This window comes from Aethina tumida, chromosome 3 (genome assembly GCF_024364675.1).
Source record: "Aethina tumida isolate Nest 87 chromosome 3, icAetTumi1.1, whole genome shotgun sequence".
In the NCBI taxonomy this organism is placed as follows: Eukaryota; Metazoa; Arthropoda; class Insecta; order Coleoptera; family Nitidulidae; genus Aethina; species Aethina tumida.
The window spans coordinates 34297046-34303045 of record NC_065437.1 but is presented as its reverse complement, the minus strand read 5'-3'; the positions used below and the strand labels follow the sequence as shown (position 1 = coordinate 34303045).

The window sequence follows — 6000 nt, the reverse complement described above, 5'->3', positions numbered from 1 at the left end:
TACGTTTATTTCGCTCGTGTAGATGAGAGAAGCTTCAGCCAGGCGCGGATCGCGAGTCGCGACCAGTCGTTCAGTTCGGCGGTCCTGCAGCCGCTATATTTGTAATGATCAGTAGACTGGAAGACGCAGCTCGACGCAGGCCGCAGGATCGAGTTTGGCGTTCGGTTTTCGGTACGGTGTGCATGTGCATTGGGCGTCCGCTCTGGTTTGTTTGCAAACAGTTTCGCACGCCGAAGATGGATTGGAGGGACCACGTGTGACAGTGCTGCTACACTCTTTCGTTCGACTTGTTGTCACCAAGTAAGTTTGTTATTATTTCTAATTAATAATTTTAGCTAATCAATGTATAGATCATAGAGGGCTTTGTAAAATTCTTTTTGTTATTATTCTTTTTAATCCATAATTTATTTAGCCAATTTATTATAAGTAATAAATTTTATACATATTTTAAATATGTATGTATATAGTTCAATAAAAAATAAATGATGATTATTTTATATTTAAATATTCTGGAACTATTTAATAATGAAAGTTTTAATTTCCACATCAAAAAATAATTCACTACAAAATAAGTGTAAATAAAATGTAATAATGTAATTAATTAATATATAATATTTAATTATATATTAATAAATTACACATAAATAAATATTAAATTTTGGCTTTGTGATAATAATCAATTTTAAATAAAAAAATAATTACAAAATAATTAATAAATTTATTTGTGATATGCAAATGAAAAATAAATTAAATAAAATGTAATAAATAAACAAATATTAAGAAATATTCCAAATATATTTCGTTTAATAATATAATACGCCGTTATAAATAAATCATAAATTAAAATATTATTATTAATAATAAAATAACGAATAAATTTATTGTATAATATATAAACGTGTATATATAAAATTTTCGATTAAATCTTATCTTTAATATTAAAAAATATTACAATTTTCAAAAATAGTATTTTATGTTAACAATTTACTTGATCATTTTATCAAATTCGTTTTTTATTTATTTTTTATATAAAAACCATTTATTACTATTAATTATTATAAGAGTATAAAACATTTGTATAAATATTTTGGATAAAAATTAAAAAAATAAATAAGAGAAATTTAAAATTTATATGTGATAAATTATAAATAAAATAGTAATAATAATAACAAAATAATTAATAAATTTATTTAATTTATTACATAATAATAAATGATAAATTAAAATTAATAACAAAATATTAATTTATATTTTATACATATAAAATATTTTTAGCTAACGTTAAAGTAAGTAAGTAGTAAGTAAAAAATAATAATAACATAAAAAATAATTCGAGATAAAAATAAATTATTAATTAAAATAATAATAATAATAAAAAGAATATTAATAATAAAATAATTATTGAATAAATAATATATATATATATATATATATATATATATATATATATATATATATGTATAAATCTAAGTGAATAAAATTTTCTGTTTTAACTGAAAAAAAAAGAAGAAATAAGATCTTCATTAAATATTAAAAATTTTCTATTTTCTAAAGAAATCAAATTCGTAAGTTATAATATTTGTTACTATTATTATTAATTATAATGAAACAAAAAAAAATAATATAATATATTATAATATAAAAAAAATTAATAAATTAATTACTAAAGTCATTTAGTAAATGCAGATCTAAATTTTGAGTTGGATTGAAAAATAAATGTTTGTTAAAACATCCAAATGTGTATGAAAACACAAAATTTTAATATAGTTTTTGTAAGTCACAACGGTTGTTATTTTAAGTTTATATAAATCAGATCAGATGTGATAAAATATGCAAAACCGCTAATTTAAATAAAAATATAATTCAGTTGAGTATCAGTTAGCTCAAAGTATATAATAACGTGTATTATGGTGTTTAGTAAAGTTAATAATAACATAAAATGTAACTGCCATCATTATTTCAGATATTTAAAGAGTATGATCATTATCGCCATAAACAGCAAAATTTCCAATTACAATGAACACTATTTACCTATTACGTTTCTTGAATAAACCGCAACTGAATAGGATAGGAATATCTGATGAGTGGATATAAATATCTAGCTTATTAAATGATTATTATAGAAGGTCACAATATTATTTCTTCATTTTTATTGGTTTATATTCTAGAGATTCAGTCCTAGTAACATTTTTCTATTCGTTATTTTTATAGTTCTTTTTCTATCTTGACCTCCACTTGGCTTCGCCAATGCGCTGATGCTATCGAAATGCCCATTATTGAGTGACAATCTAACAAAAGAAAACGTAATCAATAAACCTGCCAGGAAATAGTCTAAAATACTATTGTCAATGTAATCAATACTGTCACGTCATTTTCTGTATAAGTAAACTTTCTCTTTTTCTTGTTGCATATTTATTAATAATTGTTTATTATTATTTCTTCTTTGAAATTCATATATGTATTAGTTATTTAATATTTTGCATTCGCATATTGCATTCATTAATATTAGAGGAAATTTTTAATTTTACACAAAAAAATTATTGTTTTTACCCTATAAAAATTAATCGACCCAATTAATATTGAACAGATTCATCTATTAATAGCAAACATAACATAAATAAATTTACTGGTTTTATACAAAACATGTAATTATTGATCAAATTAATGGATGCATATTTCAATTCGCTGAACAATATTTTACTAAAATAAATGGTTGAACTTAGCTGTTCGTCATTATGAAAATATTTTTATTTACATTGTTTGGTGTTACTGTGTAATTTATATTTAGAAGATTTGTTTTTGTTATGTTCTTGAGAATGTTTTTGTTGCAGCAAAAAGCGTTGCGGAAGATGTACCATGTTAGACTTGTAGCTAAATAATTTTTGAAATAAATTCCTGAACCACGTTTGTTATTTAAGCAATTTTAAAATTTTTATTTCGAAATGTATTTTTTTAGACGACTTATTGTCTGAGTATTTGCGTTTTATCGCCTTCAAAGGTCGTCAGCGAAATATAACATATACAATTTCTGTTTTATTCATTTTTGCGTACTATTTTAAACTATTTGAAATTATCACAAATAGAAATTTATTGATACAATTTCACGTATTCTCAATTTTAATAAATCATGCAAATCAAATGGCGTATAGTAACAAAACGTAAATTCCATCGAAGTTACAACAGTTCGTTTTTGTTTTATATTCTCATATAAATTTTATATCTGACTATATCGAAAACGTTTTACTCCGTATTCAGGTTTAAATCTTCCATAATAAAACGGGTGTAAAATTTATTATACCTTTACAAAAACATATCGAATATTGACACATGTATTTTCTTTGAGACGGCCAGAAACAAATTAGTTATCTTGTCTGGCTGTGTTGAACGTAGAAGAAAAGTTGCTCATGTAAATTACGCTGAGTTACAATAAATAGTTTCGTATTTTAAATCGATAGTCTGTTTATTTAATTATACACATTTCAAAGCGGACTAATATAGAATAAAAAATATTATTAGAGGAAGTACAAGAAAAAAGCATTTGGACAATGGTTAATCGATATTTTCTCTGTTTTTAGATGTATGAGTTGTATATTTAAATATAGTGTAAAAAAACTAATATCCGATATTATCAAAAAGTTCAGTTGGTATATACAAATCGCTACATTTCAATTAATTCTCATTCATTCTTAGAAATATACATACCAAAATATTCAATTTCGATATATCCAGATTCAAAGACAATTAAGACACATTCCTGATCAGTCAATTGGTTTACTTCCTAGAATATTTAGATGATCAAGGGAATGAACAAGGTGATCAATCTTGATTGAAGATATCAAAGCTTCGAGTCAGAATGTTTCAGTTTCAGAAATATTCAAATTTGATTTACAGGTTCAAATAAAACAATTAAAATTTATTTAAAGCAATGTTCAAGGCTTCAGCATCACATTACTGAAATAAAAATTAAGTTAAAACTGGAACAAACTACATGGTATCTATCCAGAGATATTTAATTTAACATTCCCAAAAACTAGGAGGGAGTCACATGCAATTAACATAAATTAATGAATCACGTTATTTACAGACTTTATATTCTTACAAAATTTTCATCTGGATTCCTAGGTCTTCGTCAAAATCAATTATGTCTTATTATACACCAGCACCATATATGTATATAATCTGATTTTGGTGCACCTTGAAATGATTCATTAATCATCATCATAAACTAATGATTAAAAATGTAAAAGTTGGGACTTTTATTTTTGAAAAATATTATTCAAATGGTAAAAGTCTGTAATTAGGTAATTAGATACTATTCTTCTTTTCAATATTTGTTATTAATTCTGCACATAATTTTAAAAAATAATAACATGGATACTGTATTTAACCTCAGATTCAGAGTTGAAGATGAAACATGTTCACCCTGGAGGTCAAAATATACGCTCTTATAAAAATTGAGTTGGAAAACTTGTGCAAGAATTTTTAGCTTAACACCTAATCACTGAATGCTAAAATTTTTCATCTTGTACAGCTCTATAATCAATTGGAAATGTATTTTCCCGGTATTGGTTATGCTGAAAATAGGATTTGAAATCCATTTATGATCACAAATGCAAATAATAATGTTGGTTTGAGCATTAATCAACATAAATCATTGCACGAAATGCCCTCAGACCAAACTCTTCACACTGGTTTTAAAAATATTGATTAATTGATTTTTGAATGAAGAACATCTAATGTGAAATTGGTTTTTCACACTGGTCATGATAAAGACGAAATATAGGAATCCACTGAAGGTTGAATCTGAATTAAGATTGTTCAGGTAATCGACTTCATGATGCCAAAAAGAAAAAATATATATGGTCTTTGTGTCATGTATACCCTAAAAGCATGTAAAAGGGAGTTTTTATGTTCTCCCTTTAAACCAGGGATATTTTACATTTTTATATCTGGGTATGTAAATAAAGTTGTTTGACGCAATTTTTATGTTGAACATTAGTGTTAGCAAACTAGACCACGAAGAATAAATTTAAACAATCAAACTTTGCCCGGAAATTGTAACCACAAAACATTTATTCATATTACTATTATATAAATAAACTAATTAGATTTTACGGATTAGAAAGAATAATATTTGACCACTATTTGTTAAATTGCGTTATAATGTTGGGTTAAAATTCACGTTTAATTTTCTGGTTTAAGGGATATGTGGAATATTCCATTTTCCCGTCAGCATAAATCACACTAATTAAGTTTTTTTGAAAGAAAACTATAGAAACAATCTGAAAATTGCAGGCATTCGACTCGTTCTTTGTCGTAAGTATTTACGCTATCATTAATCATGATCTATTACTCATCTATTTGTAATCCGATGATTAGTTATTTTAAGTTGAAAATGAAATTAAATATTATTTTTACACTAAGACGTTTCGCGTCTATACCCACCGACTAAAATGCAATTTAAATTCTCTTTATACCATTTCACGTAAGCCCGACGATTTTATTAGTGCCGTAAACTTGCTGGTATCACTTCGGCAATGAAACTCAACTTTATACAGATACATTTTGCACTTCTGCTCTTAACTTTCAACAAAGTTACCGCTGATAAATTACACACCTTGCAGGATCATATTTCATAAATCAACTGAAACGTATAAAACAACAAGTCGATGCACTTTGGCGGAGTCTTTTTTCTGCCGTGTTATCATAATCACATTATTTATTGTTAGTTTGCTCACGTACCAGGCCTTAAAACCAACGGCGAAAAGATGGACGTCGACACCTGTTTACGAAATCACGTCGTCGGACGAGACCTTATTTCATTCAGGAATATTCCCTCTGTTTTATCTCCGGGCAATAAATGCATCTGTTTTGATTGAATCGAGTGGGACTAAAAACCAATTGCATTGTGGAATCGCAAGTTCGTTGACCAAAATGCTACGGTTTATCGTCTGCGAGTTTGAATACAGAAAATTGGTTTTCCGATGAATTTTTTCTCGT

The 6000-nt window shown here is 26.0% G+C and overlaps 1 protein-coding gene across 1 annotated transcript in view; it reads left to right on the top strand.

Annotated features, from left to right (window-relative positions):
* Positions 1–6000, top strand: part of LOC109600377 (free fatty acid receptor 4-like) — a 48539-nt gene continuing 42539 nt past the window's right edge. The window contains exon 1 of the mRNA XM_049965733.1: positions 1–300. The gene's annotated coding sequence lies outside the window, so the exon portion shown is untranslated. The remainder of the gene's footprint in view (positions 301–6000) is intronic.